Genomic DNA, 9,760 nt, shown 5'->3' with positions numbered 1-9,760 from the left:
GTCTATATTTTCTTGTCTATATTAAATTTTGTAGAGGGGCGATCAGGTAGCCTAGTGGTTAAAGCGTTCACTCGTCACGCCAAAGACCCGGGTTCGATTCCCGACTTAGGTACATTGTGTGAAGCCCATTTCTGGTGTCCCCCGCCGTGATATTGCTGGAATATTGCTAAAAGCGGCGTAAAACCATACTCACTCACTCACTACATTTTGTAGAAGACACTGATTCGCCTTTTAAAAGCACTAGGGACTCATTCTCATTCTCATTCCTCACGTGTGATTGTGAAAGGGTGGGTACATTTTAAGTCACATCGGCAGTATTTCAGCCATATCGTGACTACCACAAGCTATTCATTGACAATACATGTAAAACATGTTGACAGTATCTGAAATTGCTATTGTCCTTCATCCCACCAAATGCATCTTCAATGTTCACCAGAAAAATGTGCTCCCAAACTGTAAATCTGCAGGGCTGAGATAGTTGACTTCGCAAACACTGCGTACATGTGCATGTACCTTGGCGGGAAAAGAAACATAAATCTCAAATATCTCTTTTGTTTTTTTCCACTGACCTACTTTTTTCAGAAAAGCGATCTGTAAATCAAGAAATAGACAAAGTCTGGCCTTGAGAAAGATAGACCCGTGAAGATCCGGGGTAGACTGGTCTTCAGCAACCCATGCTTGCCGTAAAAGGCGACTATGCTTGTCGTAAAAGGCGACTAACGGGATCGGGTGGTCAGGCTCGCTGACTTGGTTGATGCATGTCATCAATCCCAATTGCGTGGATCGATGCTCATGATATTAATCACTGGATTGTCTGGTCCAGACTCGATTATTTACAGACCACCATCATATAGCTGAAATATTGCTGAGTGCGGTGTTAAACAACAAACCAACCAACTTGAGTAAGATAGATCCATTGATGGTCAGTATTTGAGACTTATCCACTTTTTTCTCACAATGCTGTGACTCTATTCATGGAGCATGCTGTATTAAACATTATCTGGTGCATCAATGTTTAATCCCTGTGAACACTGCATTGAACATGATCTTAAAATGAGTGCAGACATTGCATCATGACTCTACCAACAATCTCCTGCTGTGAATATATTTGTTTGTGATACTTATAAGACTGTCACCTTTACACTGCTCTCTGGGATGTTTTATAAAAGGTAATTCAAGTATCAAAGTGTGTGTCTATTCATAAAATTAGATGTATTCATTACCAGGCTGTAATAGAAGCTTTATTCAGTCTTAGGTTTGGGTCTCATGATCCCTGGAACCTGTTATTGTGTCCAATGACTGGATGAGAAGGATTTACAAGGTTGTGTGGCCCAAGTGTGTGATATCGCTTTGTTATCTACCAACCAAGGAGAAGATAGTGGATAAACTGATCAGATTGACATTATTGTGTTAATATTCTGCGTATTTAGAATCCGAGTTTAATTATTATGTCAAATTTGTCATATAGGAGGAGTGAAAATTGCATTTAACCACAAATTGAATGAATTATGCCTTTATCTTACAGACTGGATAATAAAAATGATGTCCTAGTAGAAAACAGAGAGCTGTAACTGTAGCTCACCTGAAGCAGATATTAAAGTCAAAATCTTTATTGAGTCCAGACACCCACTGACTTTATTTTTTCGTGTTTGGCAATGCCCATGTATGGCTTTGATTTAGTGAAAGGACATTTTGTGAGACTGATTGCAATCCAAGACTTTATGTTGTTATAGTGAGCCTTATCCACTGGCTTGAAACCAGGTCTCCAGGGATATCACTGGCCAGAAAATAGTCCCAAGTTCTCCATGCTGTTAAAACCCAACAAATGAGGATGAGAGTGTGTCCTGATTGTGGGTCATTGTACCCCAGCAATGTGGATCATTGCTCTTACTTTGTTGTTCATGCTATCTACCACTGGTTGCCTGGGTCATTTACAGGTCACTGAGATTTTGCTTGCTCAATCGCTAGCTCACTCACTCACTCACTCACTCACTCAGGATAAGGGGGACAGTGAGGTAGCCTAGTGGTTAAAGCACTCGCTCATCACAATTCCCCACATGCATGGGTACAAAGTGTAAAGCCAATTTCTGGTGTCCCCAGCCGTGATATTGCTGGAATATTGCTAAAAGCTGTGTAAAATCATACTCACTCACTCACTTAAAGGATAAGGTTGGACCAGACAAACCAGTTCTTGATAGCATGAGCCAGGAGCAACCCCATTGGGGGATGATGACATCCACAACAACAACACACACTCCTCCAGGGTCCTGCTTCACAACGAGAGCTCACTTTATCACACACTTACAACAAATGTAGAACTATAACTCTGCTTTGTGGAACAGATGCAGGTCATAAATTATAACCACTCAATCCTCAGTTCATTTGCCTCTTACAGCTTGCATGAGGTACTGGGGACTTCTTCAAGAACCCACACAGGGTTTGTTGTAGAGAATAGTCTGAACGGGAAGTGCTGTAGTTAGGTTAGACGGAGGTCCTGAGCATCTCAACTCTTAGATCAACAAGTTGGTGTAACTTACTCTCAAGCGCCTCCATGCTCTGTGAATATTTACTGCATATTGGAGCCAGGATCCGCAACATACAGGTGTTATCCTCCTTAACGGATGCAAAAAAACGACATTTCTGCACGGAAAATGCAATACGAAGCAAGTTGCTATTTCTGTTGCAAGTGATAGATGTGGCCTATACTACGCACTTACATGTACATGATTTCCATGTTGAAATGCTTGACAACCATATGTTTGAATTTAATCGTGTTTGATTATGAAGATAATAATGTCTGTCATGATATGTGTCAGTTCCACCCTATCCACGAAGGGTAGCAAGATAGTTTCCTCACAACTGATTGCAGCATGTCTGTCATACAGGGTGTTACATTACGGTAATTTTCTTCTGAGTTGTCAATAAAAATCTTCGTACTTGAGCATGCTTTGCGTACACTGAAGTCTCGCCAAGGCCTCCCGTTTCTAAACGTGTGTATGAATACAGGAGACAGGCTGGTGGTCCAGAGCGAGATCGCCTCGCTCAGAAAGATGGGGCTAGCTGGGTTAATCGTATGATAATGACAGGAGTGATAAATGATCCTGCCATTATTTTAAGAGCTTTCGAGCATCTCCTCTTTCCTTGTGCCACTCACCTGGTGTCTTTCGAGGAGCTACACAATTTCGCTCACCTGCCCGGGGGACAGCTTGCTCGTTAACAAGGTGAGTTAACTTGTTAGCAGCTTGAAAGGATTCAACAAGAACTGTTTTATTAATGGTAACAGGGTTTATAGGTCTTGTCTGACTGGGGTTTGTTCTGCACTGCAAATATTAACCTCTGAAAGCATAAATCAGTGTAATGAATATTTTGGTAATATCAAGTTTAATAAGATTGTGAAACAACTTATCAGTCATATGGATTTTCAGTTGATCATAAGATTTTTTTATTGGATGTTGTAAAATTATGGATCTTAATCATAAAAATAGTTTCCAAACTCATGACCATGAGAAGTTAAGGGTACAACATTAATATTGACTCAGAAAGGAATTATCTTTTTTTTACAATACAATGGATCACTTAATAAAAAGTTATTTCTGTTGACTGTTGACTTGGCATCTGTTTTTAAGTGGTTGCGTCAATAAACTCTCAAATCTTATTTAAAAGCAATTGAAAAAATGAATGTTTTGTATATTTACTGAACTAAATTTAGATTTAGGGAGCAGTTTCTTTCATGATGCTATTACTTAGAAAATCTGTGAAGTTTCTTTCTGTTGTGGACTACTTATCGCTGGAGTATTTGTAATATAATCATAAAATCTCTCACTTGGAGGAGACAAATGTTTTTTGTATGATAGTAGGACTACAGTTTGACAGTTTCAAGTGGCGACATTCCTGCGTAGCTACCTTCACAGCCCTATCTCAACAACTACCTGTGTTGTTGCATGGCCTTACAGCAACTCTCAGTGCATTAACTTTTTCTGTCGAGGGCTCAGCGACAAAGTGCCCTGGTATGTACAATGTCGTAATAAGCCCATGTTCGCTCTATCATATTTTGCACAGGGGATCTGTCGGATGTTGATATGGGAAGGGGATGAGATGGGTGGATGAACTGTTGTTGTTCTTGCACCTGCTGGTGTAAAGTGATCCAGAGGTGGGTTCACCCAAACGATTAATTCTTGAATTAAGATCCTGTGCATCCTGTGTTGTGGGCATTTTTGGGGTGAATGAGGAAAGGGATACCTGCCTCTTAAATGCTGTGGGGGATTTCATGTTAGGGGAATGGGTGTATCTCAGTATGTCATGTAATTGAATCATTTTTATTTCATCACGCCATTCTTTTGCTTGTAGGTCTTTATGGTTACTTGGGCACAGGTGGGCCAACAGTAATAGGTGTTGGAATTCACTTTACAGAGTTGCATCCCTTTGATGAGACAGGATCCAGTGGTTTGAATCCCCAAATCATTCCTGTTATGATCCTTGGTCTGTCAGCACCATAACTGTAGGTTTTTTACAAAATAGTAAATGTCTAAGACCTGTTGCAGTGCCGGTTGGGTAGCCCATTGGGTAAGCATTTGCTAGTCATGAAAAAATCAGGGTTCAATTCCCTTCATCGCTACAATGCAAACCCATCACAATATGGATTCAAACCCATCTTCAGCAGATCCTTTCAACTAAGGGACACAACTCCGCACAGCAAATAGCAGCACCTTAGACCGCTTGGCCACCAGAGAACTGTCATTTGTACCTTGACAGCACATATAAAACAATACACTAGCTATGTCAATGCTAACCATATCTTTAAGCAGGGATTGTGCTTGGGCCAATTGTCAGTCTTAGGATATTAGATTAAAGTAAGTCAATACGCACCTTCTTTCTCCATTTTTTTTGTATGTAGTCTAAGATTGACCAGTTACCCCCATTACACAGAGACAATGTCTCAGTTGCACACAGTGCTCTAAGCTTGTCTAGATCTAGCCTTGAAATTGGCTTGGGACCACAGAGCATAGACCATCATTTTACATGTTTTTCCTTTCAATGGCGCAGCATGAAAAACTTAATACAACACAAAAACAAGAATTAAGTGTTGTTGCACGACATCAACACCTCTCTCGTAGGTGGTCTTGACTGTGATGTATACTGGCTGTGATCACAGGGCACAGGTTACCATGTGTCAACCTGTGTTTGCATATACTACTGCTGGGACAACTGTCTCTCATTACTAAACCCCATCAATGAACCTTAGCCTACCCACCAGCTTAGTTGAAACACAATTTATTTGTTTAATGATATTGATATGGAGTATATAATGTGTTTCAGTTACACACGGACTAAATCCATTTTATACATGAGTATTTCATACACAATTTGAGTTGTCTGAATATCCGACCACTGTCCTCAGGTAAATAGTATAGTTCCTGACATGTGTCAACACAGGTGAAATAGGAGCTATGGAGGGAGTTATTTGAATGTTGCATGTCAAGTTGAGTTTCTTCATGCTGGATAGATGTTCTTTTCTGGTGTCTGGTTCTGAATATTGACACTGGGTTCCTGAAAACATTTCTGTGGGGCTGTGATAGGAAACAAATGATATCATAATGAGGGTTGATATCTTCACAGGGTTAAGACATGTACCCAAGTCATAAGTCACTGACTCATTAAGTCTCTGTTACAGACCTATGTGTGGTGGAGAAGCTCAATGGTTAAAGCTAGAATTCCATAGGTACAGATTCTTACGTGGAATGAGTTTTCTGCGAACCCATTTATAGGTTAGCGATACAATTTTGTTAGTTTCCTCTGAGTTATTTGCTGAGAACATCATAAGCTCCAAACTTTGTCCAGGTTGCAGAGTTATCATAGTTATCACCATGGCATATTAATTATTGCAGTCAAAAAGAAGAAGAAAAAGAACAGCTGGTGGGTCCACAACATATTGACAAACACGGCTCCACAGGGAGCCTACAGTAGCCTGGTCAAAGAGTTACAGTAGGGGGGAGAATAGTTTTTGCAATACTGCAGGTTGACCAGAGACCAATTTGCACATGTGCTGTTTTATGTTGGGGACTTTTGTATGTGGTATAGACTTCAATAATGACATCACTTTCAGGGTTTCCCACAGTTTATGTGCGGATGTGGCAGAATCTCTCAATCGCATCCGCATCCGGGCGTATAGAATTGTGTAATCAATTTTACTTTGTTTTCATATTTTGCTGCATTCTGCATAAGAATCCATACCTATGGAATCCTAACTTTAGGTCTTCCCTTTCAGCTGAAGATGACTTCATTCCCCACATGGGTACAATGTGTGAAGCCCATTCTTAGTGTCCCCTGCTTGCACTCGATGTATTGTGATATACAGATGCTTATCATTGCATGTTTCCGTCTCCCAGACCCAAGAGAAGAAATTACAAAATAATCCCAACTCATGTCTAGAATAGGGGTGGTCGGGTAGCCTAGTGGTTTAAGTGTTCGCTCGTCACGCCGAAGACCCGGGTTCGATTCCCGACATGGGTACAATGTGTGAGCCCATTTTTGGTGTCCCCCGCCGTGATAATGCTGGAATATTGCTAAAAGCGGCGTAAAACCTTAATCACTCACTCATTCATGTCTAAAATATTTTTCACAAATCAAGATCCCCTTTCTCCTGAAATTAAGCATTATGTTCTGAGCTCCATTTGGATTATTTTGTAGATATGTATTTTTAAACAAGATCCCTTTATTTCTGGGACTAAACGGTAGTCAACATTGCAGGTCTTACAGGAAGACAACTGTACCCTGAGAACAGATTTCTTTTGATAAACACAAGTCTTGCTCCAAGGCTGCACTGAAAGAAAAATCCATGGATGTGTAGTAAGTCTATCCTCCAAATAGGCAAGTCTAGATATGTGGACTGTACAGGGGACGCCAGTCTCTTAATAGGGTTGGTTGGTTGGTTTGTTGTTTAACGCTGCACTCAGCAATATTCCAGCTATATGACGGCGGTCTGTAAATAATCAAGTCTGGACCAGACAATCCAGTGATTAATATCATGAGCGTCGATCCACGCAATTGGGATCGATGACATGAATCAACCAAGCCAGTGAGCCTTGCCACCGGATCCCGTTAGTCGCCTTGTACGACAAGCATAGTCGCCTTTTACGGCAAGTATGGGTTACTGAAGACCTATTCTACCCCGGAATCTTCATGGGTCCTCTTATAGGGACAACTTGTTCTTATTATTTACATAATCTAGAACTTATTATTAAAACTTATAATTATTGCTCTATAGATTTTTGCAACTCTAGGTAAACAGTTAATGAAGATGTTGATTGATGGGAAATAACTAACACTAGATTTCATGGAGTGAAGTGAGTGAGAGAGTATGGTTTAAAGCCACTTTTAGTAATATTTCAGCAATATCATGGTGGGGGACACCAGAAAATGGGCTTCACACATTGTATCCATGTTAGATTTCTTGCAAACAAAGGGAATCAAATAACATTTGTTAAATCTATGGGTTTTTTTAATGTTACCATTGTGTATTTGGAGTGAAGATAAATTGATTATTTAATAAATTAATTGAAAATAAAGGTTCCTCCCTAATTTGAGTTTCAGAGTGTTTTATCAACAATTTGTTTATATTATGAATCAAGAAATCATCATGGACGTACCATACAAAAAAGACATTTTCTTTAGATTGTTTTTTGTAGAACTGGTTATATTATTAAACTTGAACACGACAAGATCCATGATAATGAGTTGAATCATCCCCCTACATGTCTGGATCAAATGAGGGATAATATTTTCATAGGTACACTTGGTGTTTGTCCTGATTGTCGATAAAGGACTATTTGTTTATGAAATGTATGATTATACCTGAAAGATGAACGATCAGCATCAAGAAATTCACCATTTTTCTCAAATCAGAAATATTTGCAGCGTCAAACAAAAACCATCCAAAAGAACTCCTGAAAATGTCAAAGGAAATGAGTTTCTTGATTCTAATGTTATTGGGGGTAAAAGTATGTTCGACGGGATTTGATACGATAATTGCTCATTCCTTTTTGAAATTGAGATGTAGGGGACACCCAAAACGACATGCAAAGAAGTTTATCTCAATATACAAAAACTGAAGCATAAATATCCACAGCACATGAGCAGTATGTGTGCGATGCATTTAAAGGCCAAATGAAGAGGCCACGTCAAACCGACATGTTGCAGGAATTAGTCTTGACAAGGGCTAAATTGCTGAATCAGATTAATTATTTTGGGCTATGAGAGATGTAATTATGACTTCTCCTTTTTTTAAGGGTGGCCCAGTTGTCTAAGGCGCCGTGATTCGCTGTGCAGAGTTGCGTCCCTTGGGCACACCAGAAACCTATGATTGTGGGTTCGAATGCTGGTTCGCCTCAATTATGTTTCTAGGTTTGTCAGCACCATACCCGTGCTCGTGGGGTTCACCAAAGTGGTAAACGTCTGAGACCTGCATCACTTCGGGCTTTCCTTCAACATTAAGCTGACTCGCCGTGATATAACTGGAATACTGTTAAAAGCAGTGTTAAACACAACTCACTCACTCACTCTGGTAATGAGTGAGTTTATTCAACAATCCTGATGACAAATGACCCACGGGTTCAGCTGATTTTGTATGGTGATACCTGTACAAAGTAGGGTTAATTGGGACAATTTCTGGGGCCATAATGTCCATGCCTTGGATTGTCTTCATTGTATATATTTGTTGCTTGTTTAAACCAGCTGTCAGTAATATTCCAGGAATATAAAATATTCGAGACAGGATCAGACAATCCAGTGATTATGAGTATAGATCCAACCTGTTATACTTTGATGGCACTGGGCCTGACTGTCCAAACCATTTACCCATCTTGTAAACATAGGTTGCTGGGGACCTATTTTAACCCGGAATCCCCACAGGGAGACAAGCATAGGTTGCTGGGGACCTATTTTAACCTGGAATCCCCACAGGGAGACAAGCATAGGTTTCTGTAGACCTATTTTAAACTGGAATCCCCACAGGGAGACAAGCATAGGTTTCTGGAGACCTATTTTAACCTGGAATCCCCACAGGGAGACAAGCATAGGTTTCTGGAGACCTATTTTAACCTGGAATCCCCACAGGGAGACAAGCATAGGTTTCTGGAGACCTATTTTAACCAGGAATCCCCACAGGGAGACAAGCATAGGTTTCTGGAGACCTATTTTAACCTGGAATCCCCACAGGGAGACAAGCATAGGTTTCTGGGACCTATTTTAATGTCGAATCCCCAGGACGAGACAAGCATAGTTTGCTGGGGGACCTATTCTAACCCAGAAATCCCCACAGGGAGACAAGCATACGTTTCTGGGGACCTATTCTAACCTGAAATCCTGCCGGGGGTTATCCCCATGAGAAGACAAGCATAGTTTGCTGGGGGACCTATTCTAACCCAGAAATCCCCACAGGGAGACAAGCATAGGTTTCTGGAGACCTATTCTAAGCTAGATTCCAGGAGGAGACAAGCATAGGTTACTGGGGACCTATTCTAACGCTGAATCCCCAGGACAAAACCAGCATAGGTTACTGGGGACCTATTCTTATACGGAATACCCAGGGGTTATCAGATATGCATATTGCTTTTGTTGATCAGATCAGCATGGTGCAACACAATTTAAGTTTTGAACTCAGAGGTCACAGCTAAATAAGGGATTAAGTTAAAATAGGTCCCCAACAACCTATTTTGGACAGTCAGGCCCAGTGCCATCGTAGTATAACAGGTTGGATCTATAC

General features: G+C 40.6%; 1 protein-coding gene across 1 annotated transcript in view; it reads left to right on the top strand.

Annotated features, from left to right (window-relative positions):
- Positions 1 to 2,999: 2,999 nt before the first annotated feature.
- The window catches only part of LOC124146016 (rho GTPase-activating protein 7-like), a 242,761-nt gene continuing 236,000 nt past the window's right edge, over positions 3,000 to 9,760 (top strand). Inside the window, exon 1 of the mRNA XM_046516031.2 lies at positions 3,000 to 3,221. The gene's annotated coding sequence lies outside the window, so the exon portion shown is untranslated. The remainder of the gene's footprint in view (positions 3,222 to 9,760) is intronic.

The sequence above is a fragment of the Haliotis rufescens genome, unplaced genomic scaffold (assembly GCF_023055435.1).
Source record: "Haliotis rufescens isolate VD_foot unplaced genomic scaffold, xgHalRufe1.0.p SCAF_7, whole genome shotgun sequence".
In the NCBI taxonomy this organism is placed as follows: domain Eukaryota; kingdom Metazoa; phylum Mollusca; class Gastropoda; order Lepetellida; family Haliotidae; genus Haliotis; species Haliotis rufescens.
Note: the sequence above shows the minus strand (reverse complement) of the source record. Positions and strands in the feature narration are given on the sequence as shown.